We start from the raw sequence: 25,000 nt of genomic DNA, 5'->3' as shown, positions 1-25,000 counted from the left end.
TACACCCTACAATCTGATTTTTCCCCCATAGTCTGCACCATTGGAGTACAAACTTGGAAAATTTAACTGAAAGAATGCTAGGGGCTGCTGCAGGCCTGCTACATATGTATGTGCTAGATGCTGAGGTCATTGCAGCTGCTGCTGATGCTGACCATAGGCCTAGACTGAGAAAGAGAAGAGTGTTCAGGCCCAGGGTAACCTTCCAGGAGCTACATGAGCTAAAGATTGTAGAGTGCTACAGGGTGGACAGGGACATACTACAAGAGCTTACTGAGCTCTGCCCACCTCAACTCAGACCCAGAGCCAACAGAGGGGAACCCATCCCAGTGGAAACAAAGGTATGTGTAGCCCTTAGTATACTAGCTACAGGTACTTTCCAAAGACCAACTAGGGACAAGATGAGAGTCTCACAGGAATCTGCTTCCAGGGTATGCCACCATTTCCTGGATGCCATGCTACCACATTCCAGTGAGCACATTTATTTTCCCACACCGCTGAGGAGAGGGCCAGCGGTATGCAACTCTTCTACCATGTAGCACAATACCCTGTGGTAGTGGGTGTCATATGTTGCACTCATGCATACATCAAGGTGCCACCCGGTGAAGAGGGAAGAATCTATGTCAACCTCAAGGGGTGCCACTCCATCAACTGCCAGGTTGTGTGCAATGACCAGGGCATTATCCTGAATGGGTGTTCTGGCAGTCCTGGTAGTTATCATGACTTCCATACCTGGCACATATCACAGTTGTACCAGATGTTTACAAGGGGGGACATACCATATGGCCATTTACTGGTGGATGCTGGCTACGCACTGGAAACATAGATGATGACACCCATTAGAAATGCACACCCACCCACTGAAGAATGCTATAATGAGGTACACACACAAACTAGGAACATCATAAAGCATGTGTTTGGGCTGTTGAAGTCATAGTTCAGGTGCTTTAATATATCTGGTGGAACCCTGCAGTACTCTCCAGCCACACGGGCACAGATGTTCACAGTATGTGCCATGCTACACAATATGATCCTGTGGAAACTGCTGCAGTAGGATCAGTTAATGGAAGGGATACACAGCCCCTCATTGGTCCCTAGGTCACCACAGCCACACCCACAGGGGGACTCAGAAGAGGAACCTACTGAGGATTTCCCTGTAGACAGATGTAGGCATGCCCAATATGCCCTGGCCTTGGCCAAGAGACAACACATAGCATATACACTGATCACCTATGAACCTAGGGACTGACACCTTACTCTAACTCGCACACATATTAGTAAAAATAATGCCAGCCAGCCCAGACAACCTGTACCTCACCATGTATTGGCACTGGACTGTGTACATCAGACAGAGTTAGCCCCAAACTACAGGTCTGTAAAGTGTGCATTTGCAAGGTAAGTCAGTCCACTATACACCACTTGTAAGAGGTACTACAATATGGCAGAATATGTATGGACCTGCCACATGTATCCAAGGGAATATAGTGGGTATATATATATATATATATATATATATATATATATATATATATAGTGTGCTACTGAGGTACTTACAGAGATCTATAGTGGGCTACTGGGCTACTTGTACAGATCTAACAGCCACTTGGGACAACAGGTACTGTGTTCACTAGTATGTGCCCCATAATATCCACTAGCCACATAGCTGGAAACACCATGACATTATTCAAGGGAGATGCCAAAAAGTGGGGTCACAGGAAAGTTGCACGACTGTCTGTGCTAGCAGAGCATGGACTGATCATCACCCATCCCAAACATATCAATTTTGCCATACAACTGCTGTAACAGTAAGTCTGCAATGATATACCAACAGACCAGACAATTCCTGTATGTGTGAGGAAAGAAACCCCACTGTCTGATGGCTGGTGTGGCTCACTGGGCCAGGGATCATAGCATGGGTGATGGTGTTGATGGTTCAAATCTGGCAGCATGCAGCATCTTTTGCATGTGAGGTACTCTTATGGTGGTGTTCCCACAGACTGTCATAAACCCTCAATCTATTACTGTAACAAAGCTGGAAAAAGCCAGAGTGAGTGGGAAGACAAAGGGCCATAGCTACAGACAGCCATTATACATGCTCTGAGTAACCTAGCAGGGGGCTAGTGTAACAGTAGGCTGCAACAGGTCAGATTAGTTGCAGAATGTAAAAGCCATCAGTGAAATATGTCAGTAGTTGCAATAATTCAGTGACTGCTGTTTACAGTATAGCACCAGAAAACCACAACTGTATGAAGAACAGAGCAGACATATGGGGCAAAATGCTGGACATTCTGCAAAAACATGTACAGGGAGAGGTATGCAGTCTGTCACCCTGTGTCTGGTGTTACATCGTGTAGTGCAGTCACATCATACTCTCAACCTCTTAGAGCTGGAAATCTGGCCAAAGCTATAAATAAAAGTGGGACCGAGGCCCACATATAGGGACAGATTTTAAATATTTACTTGTACAAATGTAGAATGTCAATAAAATAACATGTCTTGCATTAGCATGAATCTCCTGATGTGTATGGAGTCTGAAACTCAAATGTCTGTCATTATTTATTAACTTCAATCTTCACTGATTTGCCACTAATTTGCCAGAAAACCACAGTGTTATGTAAAACGGACCAAACATATTAGGCAAAATTCTGGACAGTCTGTGAAGCTCTATATAAGTTGTGAGGTATGCGTCACATATTAAGGTCAGCAAACAGCCAGGGAATGCCTTGGACAATACCAGGGAAGTGCAGAACTGTGGTAATAGATACAGCAGCCAATGGTCTGCAGCACACAAAATCCCAGACTGGAGTACAGGTAACTCTGGCCTGGAGTCACTTTGTAAGTATTGACAGTCACACTGGGCATGCTCCTACACTTAGCTAACTTAAGCCCAAATCTGTTGCCTCTACCGCCCAAAGACCTGCTATGTTGAAATATGTCTGTACATACATACAGCTATGTATACATATCTCTCACTCCCTGTCCTTGTCACGCTTAATGAGTGTATCTATTAGTATGTGGCACATATACATACACACATATATATATATATATATATATATATATATATATATATATATATATTCACTTCATAATCTCGAAATACTGAAACAACGAATTTCGGTATCTCGAAACTATGAAACCAAATCCACAAAACACCGAAACTACAAAACCCCGAGCCCAAAAGCACAAAATTCAAAACACTGAACAAACTGCATACACTACACTGTACATGCACCACAACACCCACAACACAACATAAACAAACAAAAACTACACACATACACAACTCATACACACATGCAACCCCCACACCCGCCCCACTTATATATACTAACTCTGAGATTGCACAAACAGAAAACAAAAGGAAACTCACACATGCACATACTCCAGTCCCTCACACACACATCAAGCATATCAGCACACTAAAACACACTCTAAGTCCCACTCAAATCTCTTACAAAACATTCACTTACCTGGCAAAACACCTAGATCCACACACAGCGCCGCGCACCATAAACACACAATCCCGGACATCACGTAGCTTAAGGCCATAACCTCAAATTTGAGATGTTCGAATTTTCACTATTTGAAACCTTCAGGTTTATAGTCTTCAGATACTGAAACTTGACAATTTATATATCTATATATATATATATATATATATTTTTTTTTTTTTGTTCATAGCTATAAGAAGTGCAATGGTACATAGACTCTCCACATGTATCTTTTTTCAATTTTATATTTATTGGATTTTTGTAAGATTTTCACAAACAAAAGAACTAGCTTGTATAACTGTACAGTAATAATAAAACAGGTGAAAACATCATTAAAACACATTATTTACATTAAAAGTAATATTACACACTGTATGATCTTAGTCATAATAAAACCAATTTGGTAGAGTATTTCAAAAAGTAAATCCCAATTGAGCAAACAAATATATGTTGAACTATGTAACAAAGCCAAAAAACTCACCAAAACAGACAAAACATCTTACTACCAAAACTTACAGGATAAGCACAGGAACAACCCACAAACATTTTGGGCAGCAATTAACAATATTCTACAACCAGGTAAAACAATGACTCCAATCCCAAAAATAGATAACAACCAAGAAGACATCCCCACTCAATTTAATAAATACTTTACAGTAACCATCCAGACCCTTGCAAACAATCAACCCTATGACAACATCCCCACTCCTGCAAATCCAACCCCCCACCCCAACTAACAATTTCCACAAGTTCAGCTTATACCCAGAACCAACCAAATCCATTAAAAAACTACTCTTTAAGCTCAAACCAACGTCACTAGCCACAGATAAATTACCTGCTGAATAACTCCACCTGGCTGTAGAAGCCATATCATATCCTATCTCCATCCTAATTAACAGATCCATCTCCGAGTGTATAGTACCCAAGCTATAGAAAATATTACAAATCATCCCTCTACATAAAGGGGGAACCTCCCTGGAACTCAAAAACTACCACTCTGCAGCCATACTAACCACTTTATCTAAAATTGTAGAGAGGGTAATACACAAGCAACTAATGAAATATCTCCTAGAAAATAATCTAATAGCAACACAACAACATGGCTTTAGACCCTTCCATAGCACCACCACCGCACTAACAGGGTTCACCAACATTGTCAATACTCACAGAAACAATGGACTCCTTGTATCTGCCACCTTCCTTGACTTGTCCAAAGCATTCAATATGGTTAACCACAATAAACTCCTTTCACTAGCAACTCTAAACCTTACTACCCCTGCCATCTCCTGGTTCAAAAACTACCTAGAGGGAAGGAAACAAGCTGTTATGTGGCAAAACCAACTCTCTCCCTCCCTAACAGTCTCCCTAGGAGTACCCCAAGGTTCCATCCTGGGGCCACTTCTTTTTACCCTCTTCACCAATCAGCTCCCAAACAGTATTCCTAAAGCCTCAATAGTGCAATATGTAGATGATACTACCATAATATGCACAGCTAAATCAATTGACATCCTTCACTCCCTAACACAAGAATGCTTTTCCCTAGCAGAAAATTGGATTACAAACCAAAGGCTCATTCTGAACCCAAGTAAATGAAAGCTAGTACTCTTTAGCTCCCACAGAGCCAGACCTCCCACTGATTCTTTCTTTATCTCCTCATTTAACAAGATCACAATCACCCCCACTAATCATACCAAACTCGTTGGGGTTGAAATAGATAATCACCTTAGATTTGACCTACATATTTCTATAACCATAAAAAAGTACATAAAAAATTTGGCCTACTGTATCACAATAAACACTTCCTCACAGACCACTCCGAAACTACAATATCAAGGAAACACCTACTATCCACCCTACTTTATGCCTCCCCCCTGCTTACAAATCTCTGCAAATCCGACCTAAACAAACTTGATAGTTGTTATAATAAGATAGTCAAATTCGCTACAACCTCTCCCATCAAAACACATCATTGCGAATGCCTGAAAAAGCTCAATTGTCTAGAACTACCACTACTACTTTAACCCAATGAACTATTACTAGCCCACAAAATAATACATAACTCTGAAAACACCCCAGCCCTACAAAATCTTTTGCAACCCTATACAACCACCAGGCCCTTGAGGTCTAGCACACAAAACCTTCTCAAAGTAACCAAATATAACAATGAAGCTGGTAAGTCTGTCTACAGCCACTGTATAGCAAAAACCTGGAACTCCCTTCCTGCCCACATAACTGACAACATATCCCCATCACAGTTCAAGAAACATGTTAAAACTCACTTTTTGAATACTTGACTGTGCTCATGTATCCCCCCTGGCTAATGTGTCATTAGAACACTTCACCTAACTTAAGTAACTCTGCTAAGCCAACCAATCATAGTATTGTACCCATTTAAGACTGTTAATCTACTGCTCATCCCATCTCTCCAGGAGTTAGGGAAAACTATCCCAGCAATGTTGTGCTTTCCATAAGCAACTAAAGCCAGGAGAAGACATATTGTAAATCAATTTGTTATCCTTCTCAACTAACACCAGGCAAAGACATATAGTGAATCGATTTGTTATCCTTCTCAACTATAGCGAGCATCATCTGCTCTCTCTGAGCCTTATTCTACATCTCTCTGCTTTTACTCTGATAGTACATCTATCACAGGAATCCTAAACTTAGGAATATCTTTGAAAATGTAATATTATATTGTAAAAAACGAATGTATCCTATCTGTTAGTCAATATGTATGTCAAAGTCTCTTCTATGGAATTTGTATGTCAAAAGTCTGTCCTTAAAACTATGTTTTGTAAAAAATTGTTCTCTTCGAGCTTTTCTCCCCGGGCTTCCACTGAAAATGGGCTTGTAATCCAGCTGAACTCTCCCAGTCAACAAATGTAAAATAAATAAATAAATACATTTTGATAAGTAAGGTGCATAATCAAATTCTCGTTCTATCTTGAAGACCATTTACATTCCGTGAGTCAGGTTTTATCATAGAGTTTGGCTTTCTTAGGAGATTTTATTTTGTTTTTGTTTTTTAATAGGTTTTGGGTAATATTCAAGGGTGTACTAACTGGGAAGAGTATGTGTATATAGGTGTCAACATTTTCTATCCACTCGGCCTTAGGGCCTAACCACTTGTCCCCCTGTGATGGTATAGTAGAGTAATTAGGATTATCATGATGTTTGTTTAACTTTTCCCAAGTAGTGATTGTGTTGTGACGAAGGAGGATATATACCAATAATTATTTTTTAACCAAGTATCTACAGTCATTACAGATGTCACACAAAGAACAGCTCCTAGAGTGTGAGATTTATATAGTGTTTAAATCTAGCAGCAGAGCTTAAATAATTTGTCTAATAATTTCTGCAATAATCGAAGTTAAATGATGGTGAACTTATGAAGTGATTATTGAAGGTACATAACTTATTACTGTCACAAGTTGCAAAAAACGTTGCTTTAAATTTGTTAACATTCCTATGTACAGTGGATGATAGTCATAAAGGGAGTCATGGGCACAGTGATATTGTGGGAAACATTTATTTATTTATTTTTTTCTTATACTTTTTTTCCTTCCTTTTCCCTTCCCGCTCTTTTCTCTTCTTTTTTTTTTATTTTTCTGTTTTACTTTCCCCTTCCCTTTCCTTTTTTCTCCTCTCAAAGATAACAGGTAAAACTACTGATTTGCTGAAGAGCCTATAAATCTAATTCTAAAAAAATAGTAGCAACAGGTGAATATTATCACATTGTCGAAATATGTATGACAACATGTAAGTAACTATTTCTACAGTTATTTAAATATGGTAGTCAAAAGTATATGTGACCTATGCACTAACACTGCTTCAAACAGAAACATCTTGGTTCAGAAATAAAACTGCTTCTGATTAGCACAATTTGTGTCTAAAAGTTATTTTGATGGCTCAATTGAGTTATATCAGGTCCGATTAGTCTTGTTACTGAAATCTTTCCATTTGGAGTGTATCTGATCAGGTGCTCATTACAGCTGTTAAGACTCCATATATATAACACTTACAAATTAGACAAAACTTCCTTTTACCTATCAAATATCAGATCATTGAGCTCACCTTGAAGCTTTGAATCAGTTTGTTGCCTATCTGAGATGAAGAAAAGAAAAGCAATGGGCGTGTCACTAATGAGAGCATATGCTAAATAAAAGTTACAGCCAGCTAGCATTACCTCCGTTGGATTGTTCGTCATTGTTTTATCTAGTTGGCGTTTGATTTGGCAGTTGCAGAGATGATGTTCATGTAAATAATATTCTCAGATGATCTCAGAATCATCTTCCTTTATTTTTGAACTCTTAATCATTATTGGAACTGCTCTTGATGAGTATGTAAACAAACAAAAAAAAAACAGAAGCTTTTGATTGCATATGCTTATGATCAGCAAGACATATGTGGGTGTACGGTTACTTATTTGATTGCTCTCCCCTTTTTTACTAGTTGATTCTTACATATTCCATCATCAAGTTAATTTGTTTTGAGAAGAAAAGTGTAAGAAGGAGAATGGGGATCGTTGTTGCTGCATTTACCGGAAGCGTATTTATAACTTCCTGTGACTTGGACTATTGCAATGGCAAGATTAGCTGAAGTTCTGCAGATGAAAAGTTCTCTTTTATCCTTGTTGGCAGGTAACATGCAAGGAATAATGACATTGTTTAAAATTTTTTTATTGCTTTTTTTATTGCATTTTATTGCTCATCTGACTCCCCACATATAACTACATAACACATTTACATAACGTACACACACAACATTTAAGGAGACATCCCTGTTATACAACATTTATATAGATATGGGTGGGGATGTACGAATGTCCCCACATACCCCAGAATGCTGGGGTTATCTGCACTTACACATCACATTAAAACAGTTGTCCAATGGAACCACACCAAGGTCACAACCATACATATTCCACTCACCCACAGACCCCTGTGCCTGCAGACTGTCACCCTGTAAACAGGCACAGGTATGCAGGTGGTGTAATGTGCACTAGGTGCAACTCACGACTTGGACAGGCCATATTGTTCCTGGCCACATGTCTGCCTATCAAACTGCAAACAGCCACATATGGCCATACTGGTAAGTGTCCACACATAGCAGGAATATTACCAAGTATCTCATGCTAGGACACTAGATACAATAATAGTACCAAGCAGTATCATTCTACAGGCTACACATGCTGTCTAACACAAGGCCACTTTGTGTACCCCATAAGTATTGTGCTTGCATCAGCCTATGCAACTGACATAACCTATGGTGCATGTGATAAGTACTGTGAGCTGTTGTGTGTAATACTAGATAGGTAGGAGTTCTAATTTCACATCATCCAATTCTGTGTGTGTGTGTGTGTGTGTGTGTGTGTGTGTGTGTGTGTGTGTGTGTGTGTGTGTGTATGTGTGTTTAAATATACCCCCTCACAACAATATGGACATGCCCATATGGGCTATCTCCATCCAATGACATGCATTTATGGCCCTGTGACTGGTTGCTGGACTCTAAATTCCCTCCTCTACAAGGCCTGCTGATGCCATCCACCTTAAGAGCACTGGCTGACAAACTAATATCAGATAAACTCAGTAGTGTATGCAATAAGTACTGCAAACTGCAGTGTGTAATAGTAGATAGGTAGGTTCTAATCTCACATCATTCAATTTGTGTGTATGTACATATATCCCCCTTGTAGTACTATAGACATTTCCATCTGGCTTATCATACAGAATACCCAGGTGACACATATTAAGGGTAGCAGACCTTGTCACAGGGTATGAAAAGCATGATGATGCTGACTGTCCCCATTGTCCCTGAAACGCTGTTCTATAGATATGCACCAAGGGAGCCATGCATGTATACTGGCATACCTTGATGATGTCATATTTCTGCTGTGCTGCCTTGCCATCCTGTGCCACTGTATTGCTGCCATATGCCAATAGTTTAACTGCTCAGACCCCTGGGACAAAAACATAGACAGGTCTGTGACACACCTGTCATTCTGTAACACTACTGCTAGTGTACCATCAGGCAACAAAGATACACAAAGTTTAATGTGTAGTCATGACATATGCCAGCATACAATACCTGTTTTGGGTCAAAACAACTGCCATGGAATAACAGTTCTGCACTATACAAATACATATAAAATAATATAGTCACCCTTTGCATCAGACACATATTTGCAGGTCCCTACATTGATGGCATGGATGGCAGTGATGTAGCACAGGTATCATCACATGCACAGGGTGTGGTGTGGAGATGCCAGAGGCTTAGGTTGTGCCAAACAGTTGACAGCATGTGTGTGAGTCAGAAATGGGTGCTGGTTAGATGGGCCATGGAGAGGTGCCATGTGTGTTTGTTGGTGACCTACATGTAACAGTGGTGTTGGAGAGTGTACGTGTACACAGTCAAGCCCATTTCTAGCCCTACACATGTGTATGGTGGACAGCTGTGGACCATAATTGGTAGAGTGGACAGTTCACTGTCTCTGGCCATGTACAAGGAACTGGCTTCACCAGGACTAGCACTGGCACCACCATGCCCAAGATCAGATGCGGTGGTAGTACCTGACAGTGACTACTATCTGCTGGGCCAAAGATCTTCACAGGACCCCCAAGAACCAAGTGCCCATTTATTTATTTTTATTTATTTTACATTTGTTAACCGGGCTAGTCCAGCTGGATACATGTCCATTTTCAGTGGAGGCCCGAGGAGAAAAGCTCCGTTACACTACTAAAATAGTACTTTCAAAAATACTTTACAAATACTTTAAAAAAAATCAAGTCAGATACAATGATATGATAGAATAAACATTCAATTTCAGCCTGCTACATTGAGTATGGGATTTAAAATACTTTGTTAGCTTGGGCAGAAGATAAGGCAAACATTTACATACACAATTGTACTGCAAGAATAGTTGAAGCATAACTTATTGTTATGAAGGGAAATGGCACTCAGCTTGGAGAGGAGATATTTAAATTGCAAGCGAAGGAAGTAAGAAGAAGGATGGGTGGTGGAGAAAGCAGATAATATGGGAAAAAAGAAAAGAAAAGGTTAGTCAGGGTTATGGCAAGAGCATAGCCAGTGGTTGGAAAGGAAGAGTTTTAGGTTGGTTTTGAATAGTGGTAGAGATGTAAGGCAAGTAAGGTCATTTGGTAGATGGTTCCATATTTTACCCACTGAGTTGGAGAAAAAGGAATTACCTGCTAAGTTATTAGATAAAGAAGTATGGATCAGAATTTTGTTGGATGAGCGTAAATTCCTCAGATTGTTATATGGCATAATGAGGGTGGAGAGCATTGGAGTATTGTCAGGGTGGTAAAGGGCTTTGTGGGCAATAGTGAGTTGGTTGAATGATATTAGCTGAGGTAGCTCTAGCCAGCCTAGTTTTTTTAGGTTTTGACAGTGATGAGTCCTATATGGAGAGTTTGTGGCAAATCTGGCAATACTGTTATAGGCTGTAGATAGTTTGTTAAGATTGTACTTAGAGAGCTTAGTATAGATGGGGGAGGCATATAATAGGGTAGAGATTAAGTGGGTTCTAGCTATAGTAGTTCTGGCTTCAGGAGTTAGGAAAGATTTGATTCTGTACAGAGAACCTAGTTTTCTATTGGTAGATTTAATTGTAGCGTTTATGTGGTTGTCAAATTTTAGTTGATTGTCGATTGTAATACCTAAGAGTTTGGTTGTATGGTCAGGAGCGATAAGGGTACCGTTATTGGATGTAAGTACGAAGCTAAAGGAGGGAGACATATGAGTAGGTGTAAAAAGAAGGAGTTTGGTTTTCTTAGGGTTGAGAAGGAGACAATGGTTAGAGAACCAGTGCTCAATGGTTGTGAAGGTTTTTTGTGTGAGTGAGTTAAGTTCAGATTGTGTTGGGGCAGAGCAAATGACGGTGGTGTCATCTGCATATTGAATGCAAGTTGACAGAGGAGTGGCTAGATGAAGGTCATTAATAAATATGGAAAACAGTAGAGGACATAGGATAGACCCCTGGGGAACCCCTATAGAGGTGGGGAGGAGGTCTGAGAGATGGTTATGCTAGAGAACAGCCTGTTTTCGGTTGTCCAGGTAGGATGTGAACCAGTTTATTGCAGGATTGTCAAGAGAGAGAGCTTTTAAGCGATGGAGGAGCAGATGATGATTGACCATGTCAAATGCTTTGGACAGGTCAGCAAAGAATGCTGAAGAAAGAAGATTATTGTTGCGGTTAGTGTTGATTGAGTCGATGAAGGATAGTAAGGCTGTGGTGGTACTATGGAAAGGCCGAAAACCATGTTGACAGTTAGCTAGGAGATTATGGTCTAATAAGTGATTTAGTACCTGCTTGTGGATACATTTCTCCATTATTTTTGCAAGAGGAGATAGCAATGCTATGGGGCGGAAGTTGGAATATTCCAAAGAGTCACCCCCTTTAAAGAGAGGGATAATATGTGAAATTTTCCAGATAGAGGGAACCACACCTTCTTTTAAGGTCCTATTAATAAGTATGGAGATGGGGTAGGCAATGGCTTTTGCACTTAGTTGAAGGTATTCAGCAGGTAGTTTGTCAGCTGAGGGGGTGGACGGTTTTAATTTCTGTAGCAAGGATGAGATATAAGAGGTAGGTATTGATTTGTGGTGGAAAGTGGGTGGGGTAGGGGTGGAGGATGGTAGTTTGGAGATATCAGGGCTTTGTTGGTTTGCTAGCTTAAGTATAGCCGAGGTAAAGAAAGTGTTAAAGGCATTGGCAGTTTGTAATGGGCAGTCAGGGGTAGAGCCTAGTGGATTTGGTGTAGTGACTTTGCCAGGGGAGGTTAGCATATTAATCGCAGTCCAAAATTTTTGAGGTTGATGAAGGGATGATTGTTGTAGTTTAGTATAAAAATTATTTTTGTCTTGTAGGATAGCTTTTTTTGTGATGTTTCTTTGTTGTCTGTATGCTAGCTGGTCTGTTATATTTTTAGTGTTTCGCCATTTTGCCCAGATTTTATTTCTACTGTGGATAAGTTTCCAATATCGTTAGTGAGCCATTGGGCTGTTTTAGATTTAATCCTTCTAGTACGCATTGGGGCATGGTGTTCGAGTATGGTCAGAAAGGTATTATTAAAGTGACTAACAGCTTCATCTATAGGGAGAGAACTAAGAGGTGTCCAGTTTATTTTCCTAAGTTCATTTTGAAACAGATTGGCGTCAAAGAATTTTTTGCAACGAGATGTTCTGACTAAAGTAGGGATGGTAAAACTTGATTTATGCCTGATAATGTATGTAAGTAAGTGGTCGCTAAGGTCATCTGGGAGAGTACCTGTTGTGTATTTTTGGTGTGGACTATTTGTTAATATCCAGTCAAGTATGCTTTCCTTATTGTTAAGTTTGTTAATTCTTGTAGGTGAGTTAATGGTTTGAGAGAAGCCATATAGGTTTATAAGGGTGGAAGGATTGGTTTGCTTGCATAAGTTCCAGTCAATGTTAATGTCTCCTAGGAGTATTGTTTCTTGGGGGAGATTAAGGGAAAGCCAATTTAGTAGGTCTTCTAATATAGTAGGGTTTTTCCCTGGGGGAAGATATGTACAGACAATGTAAATTGTTTTATGATGGTTTAGCTGCAGTTTTGAAATAATTATATCAGTATTATTGTCTGATGGTAGATTATATGTAGTTTTACTAAGTAGCAGTCCGCTTTTATAGAGAATTGCAGCCCCACCACCTTTTTTTTAAGCGATCTTGCCTGAGGATGTTATAGCCTGGGGGGGTAATTTCATTATCTTTTATAGAGGGTTTGAGCCATGTTTCTGTTAGGCAGAGGATGTCAAATTGTTGAACATCTAGAAGAGCATGAATTAGTGGTATTTTATTACAGATGCTATGTATGTTTAGATGGGCAATTGAGAGTGATTTGGGGGCTTTAGTGGACTGTGTTGGCTTAGTTTGGAAAAGGTGGCATTTAGTGGATGGTGGGGATGAGTTTGGGCCGGGATTGGGGTGAATGTCGCCACATCATGCTACATCATGGCCTGCTACATCATGATGTGGACAGCACACTTCCCTCTGTAGCACTGGAGGTACTGCCACTATGGAAGGGTGACTGTGCATGGCCATGTGGACTCTCAACAGATTGTGTTGCTGGCAGGCATCCATGTATCTGACCCCCAACTCCAACCAGATATTCCAGCACAGACAATGTGTGGTCAAAGACAGACACTGTCTCAACCTACCATCTGTCCACTACATCAGTGAATCGATACAAGGTATCAGCAATGCAGTGTAGGCAGTCACAGATGTGGTGCATCCATAACCCTAAGCATCCATCTGGTGTTGCATTCAGGATGTGCCTGCACCTCCATGATGGCCCGAAACATGTGGCAAGTGACCCATGATGTGACACCTGTGACAGGTAGTGGATGGGCAGCAGTTCTCCTTGGTGCACCCCTGTCAATCTGCCTGTGTGAGACCTCATTAGATCTCTGGCAATGGCCAGTGTCTACACTCACTGATGCCATAGTTGTCACACTGCCCTGTGCAATGTCATCACCCTCTGACTGTCCAATATCTGTGGCCTCTGGGGACTGGGTATATGTGGCCATACTGACTGTGTGTGGGGACAATGGGGGAAGAAGAGGAATGCCAACCTCTGGGACAGATTCATCCCCTGACAACCCCACCTGTGCCTCACTATAGCCACCATCATCATCAGAGTCTGATGAGACGCTGACAGCTTGTGAGGGGGACAGATACCAACCCCCCTGTTCACCTGTGAGAAGCAAGTCAAAAGCAGTACATTACTACCAGCACTATTATGCATGTTAATCTACACAGATGCATATAGATGAGGACCTACAACTGCATTACACTTGGCAAATCGTCTCATCTCTGCTCCCATGCACAACAGACAAACTCACAACATACACAGACAAGTCAGGCCCTTTATAACATGCAATTTAGCTACATTCAGTTAATGTTGCCAGTACACTACACCTGTGAGGTATGCAATATGACAGTGTATATGATAGAACTACACATAACACCCAGTATACCTATCTTGAGAATGATATGCCAGTTGTAGTGTCACTGCCTAAGGAATGTACCACCCCCTAATGTGTTTGAACAGGCATCTTGGAGTAATTGCCTCATGTATAGCAGGCTATGTAGTCACTCATAACTATAAGTGTAAATGTGTTAATGTGTTTACAAATACACCCATGATTACCCAGTCTGTGCACTGCAGTTAACTGCTCCAGAAATGAACATACAAATAGTCTACTCTAGCTAAGCACAACAGTTGTACATATGGTGAAATGGCGGCCGTTAACATTCTTTGGGTATATATGATCCATAAAACAACATTATCACACTTACCAGGTACATTACCATGGGCTTCGGCCACACCTGACGAACCTATAACAGGTGAGGGGGAGGTATTGTCAGCATCACCAAATGCTGCAGTGCTACAAGGTAATATGTGCATATATCCCCATGTACAGTAGCTATTGTGATAATGGCTATATTGCTGACATTCTTAGTATGTGTGCACAACTGTGCATAAAACCCAACCCCACCCCAGTGCAGATAGACCTGACACCAGTGTACTGGTACGTACAGCCTGCCACAATGACTGATACAGTATTACAATGGGGAACACAGTAAGTTTACCTGGATGCTTCTCTTCTGTGGATGATGTGGCACCCACCTCCAGGATGTGTGGTATGATGGATGCCTGGGAGCTATTCATTGATCCTAGGTTTGCCAGGAATGTGTCTGTGGCCAAGAGTGGTTGTTCCATCGCAGGCCCTCTACCTGTGGCAGCATGATCCCTGGCAACAGCAGCTGCCCTTTGACATGCAGCATTCACCATATCTGTGGCCCAGTATCAGACCTGCTCATAAGTCCTGTCCTGTTGGCCAATCTGATTAACAGCCCGCACAAGGTCTGCCCACAATGCTGCCCACTGTTCATAATTGTGATGAGCCTTGCTAAGCAAGATGTGATGGTGGCTACTGAGGCCATCAAGTATTATGTCATTCCCTGCAGTTGTGAATGGTGGATGTCTCCTGCGATACATGGTTCCTGAAAGAGAATAAGAGGGGAACACATTGCAGGACCAGGTACATGGACGTCCACTATGTACAGATCCAGCACGCCCACGCACCAGGGGTGGGAGGATGGCAGAATGGTTAAGGTGTTTACCTTGCTGACACAAGGTGCAGAGTTTGATTCTCACATGGGGTACTTGGCTAGGCTTAAAATGGCCTAGTAATAATCTATGAACCTATAATGGCCTGCACTATCTACTGCTCCCTCATACATCATACCCCACAGTCTGAAAATACACTACATTTTTGGATATCACCAAGATAGTAGCAACACTGGGTTATGGCCGTGTGTGCAGAGACAGATTCTGCTGCATGTCCCTACACCCATCGCTGCAGTCTACTGTGGTGTGTCCCCAATGGGCAAATTCCCACTAATATGTCATAAGGCCTCTGTCAGACAAATAGCAGTGTGCTATTACAACTATATGAGGACAGTCCAGCAACACCAGTGTGCCACAATGACAGAAAGCAAAGCAAACCTGTTGTAGTACATGCCTCCTGTCGGAATTCTACCTCTCAACTATACAAATATTTGCAGAATGTCAAGATGTTTTTATACATGTGGTCCTATTCACACAAAACTGTGGATGTCTGACAAGTGGTTGGCCAATCATTGATAGCTGATGTCAGAATATACAGTCAGATTCTGACTTTCACATGCCATACCCCTCAGAAAACAGTTATGCTATAGTAATATGTGTTAGTCTGCTCACATTCTTACATTGTACGGGCAATATATATACTCTGTCACTGAGTTTGGCCCTTTGGCCCACCATTAATTATGGCTTTGTCCTGATTTCTTGCTGTAGGAGGTTGACAGGTATGTTAGGCATAGCTCTCAGCCAAACTGTGACATATGTCAACAACTCAAGGAGGTAGCCAGAGTACAACAAGAACATTCAGGGACACTTTTACAATGTTAGATCTAAATATGTCACACAGTCACAAAATAAGAAGAGGTGATATACAGTACATCATTTGATGTTACAGGAGTGTACACCCTTAGTTGTTGTCACTATGTACTATGTCAACTCCACAAGCTTTCCTACAACAGCTGTCTTTTGTGGGAGGGATTGACAGGGACAGAGCTGAGATGTGCTGGAAAGCAGGGACAGGTGTGAGTCATGTCTGTAGGTGTAGGACAGCAGACTATCAATGACATCTCAATATCATAGATCTACAACACATCTACTGCTGTACTCTCTAATCCCCATACCTCTAATTTCCCATCTGCATCCCAATATATGGAGACATCTATTACATACCTGATGGAGTGCAGTATTCCTTTTTTGAAGCTTGGAACATACACTGTCTGTGTGACTGAAACCTTATACAGACCTGTTCTCCAGCACCAGTTGCTTGCCTTTTGAAGGTAATGCTCATTATCAGGTAATTGCCTCTGCACTAATCAGTGGCTCAGAATTGCTAATTACAGCCAAATAGCTGAATTGCAGTATCAGTAACCAAAGACATGCCACCACAGTGCAATATATAAGGCCTTCATGTAGGCCTTGGCCACTTTCTTACTGTTTGAGATGGACATTACTGTTGTGTGGAGACTACAGCATCACAGAGGGTAGGTACAACTATTGTCCACTGTAGATATTTGTGAAGTATGTGCCCAGTTTTGCCTGATATGTTTGGTCAGTGTCCATTAACATTGTGGTAATCTGGCAGTTCACTGGCAAACATTGTGGGTTTATGTCAGTAAGGGAAGAGAGACGTAAGTTTCACACTTCATACCCATCAAAATATGCATGCTAATGCAGTAGTTGTTATTCTATCAACCTACTATCTTTGCACAGGCAAACTGTTGGATATGTCCCTCTCTCTCTGGGCCTTTCCCACCCCACCAGTAAGTACGATTGTGTCATGATCCATTGCTCTAGGTGGTTGGGAGGTATGGTAGGTCTATAGTGGCTACCTTTACATACAGGTGTGTATGCTACAGGCTGCAGCAGCTGCTGCAGCCTACAACACATGGGGGTGGTTTGTTAAAACATTGTTAGACAGCAAGTTGTGTGTGCAACTGTGGCAGCTGTGTCAGGGCTGTTGTTATTACAGTGTCAGGGTAAGGTTACTCTATACAGTCCGATCAGTGCATGTGCATAAGGTATGTCTGTTATGCAACAGTGAGAATAACAGAGTGGTAGGCAACATATAGTTAGGTAATATGGATATGTGCATCATGTCTCTGCCTGCATGACTTTATCTTGCAAAACTAGGTAGCAGTTAATTAAGTAGCAGTAAACTGTGGGGATTAAGACTGCAAGACACAGTCCTTACTTGCTGTCTGCACAATAATGTAATTGCAGTGCATCACAACACTGGAATCGAACCCAGGACCGTGTGTGGCAAAATGTACTGCACACAAGGCATTTAACAGGCTGAGTTCCTGAGACACTGCAAAAGCATGTGTATTTGCAAGATATATGTGCACATATACAGGCTGTGAGAGACATTTTTACAGCCATGAGTATGTTTGTGGCTTTATATGGTTGTTTTTCTGCACCATGGTCCTAGTTGTACATGTACTTTGCCATAGCTGCCTTAGCAGGTGTCTTTCCACAAGATGCTGATAAAAGGGCACATATACCTGTTATCACAGGCCTCACATACATCTATTGGTATGTCTTTGGCCATTAGGGTATTATTGAACCAGGGTCCAAGGTACACTCCTATTTTTCCAATTCCTTTTATATATCATTTACATGCTTAAAGACAGTAAGTAGCAGTCAGTATGTATTTGCTGGAATTACCTATGTAGCATGGTGGGTTAATGCACTGTGCTATAGTTAAGAGGGGTCTGGATTCAAGACTTAGCAGAGGTATTTATTCTTTACATGTGAATAACACTGTCATAGATCTATTAGCACTCTTAAAAGCTCAAATAAGGGGAGCGAAGCAGAGCAGCATGCCTCTCTGTGCAAGCCCATGCTAAATATATAAAGAAAAGAAAAAGGGGGTGATAGGACAATGGTAAAATGGGGCAAGCAGGGGGAAAAACATAGTGAACAGCAGGTAGGGATGTGCAGCAAGGGTGTAGGATTGAACCATAGTTATCCATTTCTTGTACAGCAACAACTGTGCATTTTGACAGATTTTGTAGATGAATTTGGACTCTCAAACCCCAGAGAGAGGAGTGAAGACAACATAAATGTGTTGCAAGCCAATTGCACCACATTAGTTTTGTCCAGTGGACATGTGTACAAAATGGACAGATATGTATGGGGTGATTGTTTTTTTTTTTTTGTGCGACAAGTGGCCATTTGTTTTTTTAAAGGAGAGAGTGGAATGTTGCAGAAGGGATATAGATATGTCTGGGGAGGTCAGTTGGGTAGGCAAGGATGCAATAGCAGACAGACAAAACAGCAGACAGGGGTGGTGTGTGACACATGAAGGGGGAATACACCTTGGATGGGGAGGGTGCTGTGGAGTTGGAGATGCATGTACCTCCAGATGGCAGCAGCATGTTTGAGGTCTCCTCCCATGGTCAGTCAACACTGCTCCTTCACTGCCTGAAGATGGCTGTGCTGGAGGTTGGGCACCAGGTTCAGCCTGTTCCACCAGGTTGACCAGTGTGCCCTAAATCTGGAGCAGATGATGTTCATAGCTCCGATGACTGACCCTGCACACCATGTCTGGTAGCTGCTGTTGGGTGACAACCACCCCTCTGCCACTGCTCCAAGAGGGAGGCCCAGGCCCCATCCCCTGTGCAGGAGCAGCAAAGGAGGTACCACCAGCTTGGGTCCCAGATGTGCCAGGTCCCAGTGCCACAGTCAGTTAAGGTACGGTAGGTGGATCACTGGGAAACAACCTACCCTGATGTGCTGTGGTGATGGAGGTATAGCAATAAGTATAGGTTAGTTATGAACAATACATAATGTTTTTAATAACAGCATGCCATAACAGTGGAAATAACCCAAGTACATAACAATGAATATTATGTAAAACACAACAATACATAACAGAACAGTCAGTATAACAACAGGATGTCAGTAGCAGTTCTAGCATAAGGCCAGCAAAATAGATAATTCAACAAGATATGTTAATATGCAACCGTTATAATTCATAACAATAATAAACACATGGCCTAAAATACAGTTTAATGTAACAACATATGTTATTAGTGAACCACAACTAATGAATAACAATGGGCGGCCGCGGTGGTGCAGTGGTTAGCATTGTCGCCTCACAGCAAGAGGTCCCCTGGTTCAATCCTTGGCTGCGGTGCCTTCTGTGCAGAGTCTACATGTCCTGCCTGTGGTTGCGTGGGTTTCCTCTGGGTGCTCCTGTTTCCTCCCACATCCCAAAGACATGCTGTAGGTGGATTGGACACTCTAAATTGGCTGTAGATGTGTGTGTGTGTGTGTGTGTGTGTGTGTGTGTGTGTGTGTGTGTGTGTGTGTGTGTGTGTGTGTGTGTGTGTGTGTGTGTGTGTGTGTGTGTGTGTGTGTGTGTGTGTGTGTGTGTGTGCCTTCTGTGGAAGGTTGGGTGCCAGGCTGGCAACTCAACACAGTAAAACTCCACTGCCAATCATGAGCAAGCAGGTGATCCGCTGTGGTGACCCCTAACCGGGAAAAGCTGAAAGAAGAAGAAGAATTAATGAATAACAATAATAAATAAATGAAGATAAGGGGTATGGACAGAGAGAAACACAGGTCATTGGTGCTATTATTGGCTATACACTTGACAACAGTACTACTATCTACTGTACAGCTCTGTCCTTTCTTTATGTGTACAAGTCTCCTATAGCTGCTGTTGCATGTACATACATCTCAAGCTATCAGCATGGGACAGTATGGGCCAAACAGTAACAACTGCGGGTACACAACTACACAAATCACATACCCTTTAGGTGGACCTATATAACTACCAAGGTGTACAGTGGACTGATGTTTTGATAGTCTGCTATTTAGGTAATCATGTCGATGATAAACCTGTGTCAGAGGGATTACACACTACTAAGCACATTATGTGACAGTGTGACACGAGAGAAATTTATGTGTTTTTTTTTTGTTTGTCTTTTCAGCTTTTCCCAGTTAGGGGTCGCCACAGTGGAACTCCTGTCCATTAATGATTGGCAGTAGAGTTTTATGGTGCCGAGTTGCCAGCCAGATGCCCAACCTTCAGCGAAGGCACACCCATTCACGCATGTCTTTCAGAGGCCAATTGAACACGGGGAGGACATGCAGACTCCACACAGAAGGCACTCCAGCCGAGAATCAAACAGGAGAACCTCTTGCTGTGAGGCAACAATGCTACCGCTGCACCACCACGGCTTAAACAGTACAGAAATTCACTGTCATTCCTTGCTTGGCAGGCATGAGGATAGAACCCAATAGCAGTTACTGCAGAGGACATCTGCATGGCATGTATGAACTGGCTGAGCAATGTTACAGACACCCCAGGCATACAGCCATACCAAGAATACATGTTACTTATTTCACTTTATTTAATTTTGATAATATTTGTTTCCTTTATTTTATGCTGTTTTTTCACATTCTTGCTAATGATTCTAACAGTCTGTGACATCTCAAAACACAATTACTTCTTAATAGTATGGACTACCTCACCCATTTGTCTGCAGTTCCTGTGGAAAGAGAAGTTGCGAGCAGTATGTAGTGAAACCTAGCACTGGTTTCAAACCCTGGTCTGTGTGTGCCAAAATGTACTTTATATAGTGCATTTAACAAACTGAGTTATTGAGTTACTGCTGATTACTGATTGACTGTTATTTGCCTAGAGCTTACCTGGAAACAAAATATGACCTGGCAGTAATACTACAGTTTTATACTAGCCTGCAATGACAGTAGAACACACATGCATGAAGACAAGCATGGCAGAGATAGTAGGTAACCTATACATTACTATATAGACTGCAGGTTTACACAAAATATTGCTAGTGGTTTTACATATCTGTGGAGTCAACAAAGAATATCAGATCATGGCATGAGCTACCTCACCCATATACCTAGCTTACCTGCTGTTTGTGGATGACAGATGATTATGTGAACAATAGTGGCCTAGAATCAGCCTTGACCGGTACTATATGTGTTAAACAATTCATTTGGCAGCTGTTATATTTCCAGTCTACAGCTATTACACTTTTATACTTGACTACAGCACCTTAACTCACAGCCTGAATACATATAGCTCAACTGCAATGGTTAAAACAAGACATTCCTGATGTACACAATTTAACTTTGTGTTATTGGTATTGGGTGATGTGTTCTTGCAGAACAGCTGTCATAATTAATTTCTTGCAAAACATTTCTACTTCCACATGTATTGTATAACAGACTTTATTGGACATGTAGTTCATGGAATAATTTTGAGTTTTTATTGCACAACAGTTGTGACTATGCATGTTTTGCAATACAGCTCTAATTCCTCACTTATTGCACTAGAAACTTTACTGTAAATACTTTCTTACAGTTAATGCTTTACTCTTCCCTGCTTATTGCACTACAGTTGGCAGTATTCACTTATTGCAGTAGAGCTCTAAGTCCACATTCATTGCAATATAATTTTTACTGTATATACCTAATTGCACTTAATGCTTTACTCTTTCTTTCTTATTTGACTATAGTTAGAGTAATGTAGCTGTACTCACCACACTCACTGTGCAACCTGGCCAAGCAACCAGCATGCACCTCAAGGGCATGAGCCATCTCCTCTGCAGCTGTTGGGAGAGAAGAATACCATTATGCATACCAGTTTAACAGAAATTCAGATTAGATATCAGTGGTATACAGGTGAAAGTATTTACATACATGTGGGACATCCCCGGCCTGAACTTCTTCGACCTAGGTGTCCAAGACATCCCCCTTACATCTCTTCAGGTTGTCATAGTGGTGATGACAAACTGTGTGAGGGATACCAGTTGTACTGGTGAGGTCCCTTGCCACCCAGTTCCAGGTCTCCACTTTGCACTGTGAGCCTTGGTAACCTCCCTGCAGAAGCTGGCCTTCATGTTTTTTTACAAGGAGTCTGACCATGACCTTGGACTCCAGGATGCCTCAACACTGTGCATGAAAGCACAAACCCTTACCAACACCTGCCATAGTATCCTTCAGAGACAGAACTCCAATGGATTATGCTGTATTCCCACCTACTGGGCTTAATATAGCCTGTTTTCCTACTCTTACAAAACCATTGGGCAACATTTAAAAATGTAATGCATCACTGAGCAGCATGCAAACCAGCGCAGCTGAGCTCAGCAGTGCAAAAACTTAAAGACCCACATGCTTAGCAGTGCTTAGAAGTGCACAAACCAGCCAAGCATAGCTGAGTGGTGCATAAACATTTTCAGCCATTATTGTGCTTGTGAGGTGCTTAGCAGGCCTTAGCAAGTCTTAGCAGAGTTTAGCGGAGTGCAGTGGGCCAGAAATTAAAAATAATTGGCATCATTTGTATTGCAAAACTAAATGCTTACTTTCCCTTCCATGTATTCAACGCCTGCACCTACTGCTCATGAGGCTGTAACTCTATCCATTTAGCTACATGGATATGTGAAACTCTGATACCTTTACACATACCTCTAAGCTACCTATAAGGACTGCTGAGGATCTCACCTCGCAAACCTGCTCAGTAAATAATTAAATGCATCCGGTTTCTATTTTTAGATGTCTGGCAGGTGTCTTGGCAATGCATAGAATTACTGCGCTCTGCGCCGAGCAAACATGCTTTTTAAATTAAAAAAAATACATTGATATACTACAATTGGACAGTGGAGGGATGGTCTTACCCATCTGCAGACACAGTTAATACTACAATCCCTACACTGATCCACTAACAGTGCTCCTTGGCTCTCCCTTGGCAATGTGCCATGATTAATATGCAAGGTGTGCTGTCAAGCAGGAACCGTGTACACCAATATGATACTACTCCATGTGGGCTCTAAATTATGCCTACGTGGATTTTATTAAATCCCAGGGCATATCCCCCAAAAAAATATACCGAATGGCAAGTGACTGAGCACAACTTGTCAAACACAAGCCAATTGAAAACTACAAAAAAGGAAGTCAAACAATTTTTTTTGTTTCTTGCATTGGGGGCAGTGCCTTCACAACCATCCTCACTATATCGAGATTTTACACAAAAAAAGCCAGTAAGTGAAATCAGATGATTTTCTGTCAACTGTATCGGTTCATAGGTTCATAGATTGGTACTAGGCTATCAGCCCTAGGGCCTCTACAAGCCTAGCCATAACAATTCCCTTTTCTTCCCACGCTATTTACTTCCCTGGACCACTGTCTAGCAGGGCGACTGACGTGATCCCTGGGGTGAATTTCCTTTCTCCCATCCAATCATCAAGGTTCCTTTTGAAGAGGGACAAAGAGGCACTCTACTTGACATGTATGGGCAATCTATTCCAGAGTCTGGAGAGTCTCTGGGAAAGGAACCTATCGGCTTTTTTTTCTAATTGATGGTTTGAACTGTTGACCACTTGTATGTAACTCATATATAGGCTCATAGGTATATACTAGGCTAACAACCACCAGGGCTTTTTATAAACCTAGCCATGCAACCTAGCCACACAACCTAGCCCAATTGTGTCCCCATGTGACATGGGTGCCTTTTTAGAGGGGTATGTTACTTAGGAGGTTGTTAAAGGTTTAGTTGGTTATGGTATGTTGGTTTGGGAATATTTATTGTCAGCTGCTGTCCAGGGTAAATTTTTCATTTCCCATCCAAAGGTCAAGATTATCTTTGAATAGGGTTAGGGATGGACTCTGCTTCATATGGAAGAGAGCCTATTCCAGAGCATGATGATGATCCTTTAAGACACATAGCCATCACACCAGCATGTTCCATTCATGTTGCAAGCAAAGTTTAAATCCTTCTATCTAGTATTTCCAATGCTACTTGTTTTCTTGTTTTATGAATGTGCAAAAGGTCCATCAGGGCTGGATCTGAGGATGCCTTATATGCCAGGCATAGATCTTCTCTTAGTAACCCATAGGAGATTGGGTATAGAGCTATGGCATTAAGGCAATCAGTATAAGACAGTGTGTTAATAATCTGGATTCTCTTGGTGAGGAACATTTGTGGGCATTCCTACTGTTGCACATACGTAGTAACATGCATGCCAAAGGAGGAATTGTACTCAATGATATATCTGAAAAGGGCTGAATAAAATGCTACTATAACTTCTTTGGATCTGAATGCCATGCCCTTACTTATAAGTAGTGTGACATAGAATGATTTTTTTTGCTACCTTGGCTATGTGTTGGTCAAAAGCCAGATTACTGTCTCCATATGCTCCCAGATCCTTAACTATGAAATACCACTGAAAATAAACTAAGAAAAAAAAACAGGAATGAACAACAGTCAGGGGTTCTGCTCCACAGCTTGACACCAGCATAAATTCGCAAGCAGAACCACAAGTCTGTGGTTAACACACAAGTCCTTTATTTAAACACTCTGAAAATA

The sequence above is a fragment of the Protopterus annectens genome, chromosome 2.part2, assembly GCF_019279795.1.
Source record: "Protopterus annectens isolate FY-2018-M chromosome 2.part2, PAN1.0, whole genome shotgun sequence".
NCBI classification, from domain to species: domain Eukaryota; kingdom Metazoa; phylum Chordata; order Ceratodontiformes; family Protopteridae; genus Protopterus; species Protopterus annectens.
Note: the sequence above shows the minus strand (reverse complement) of the source record.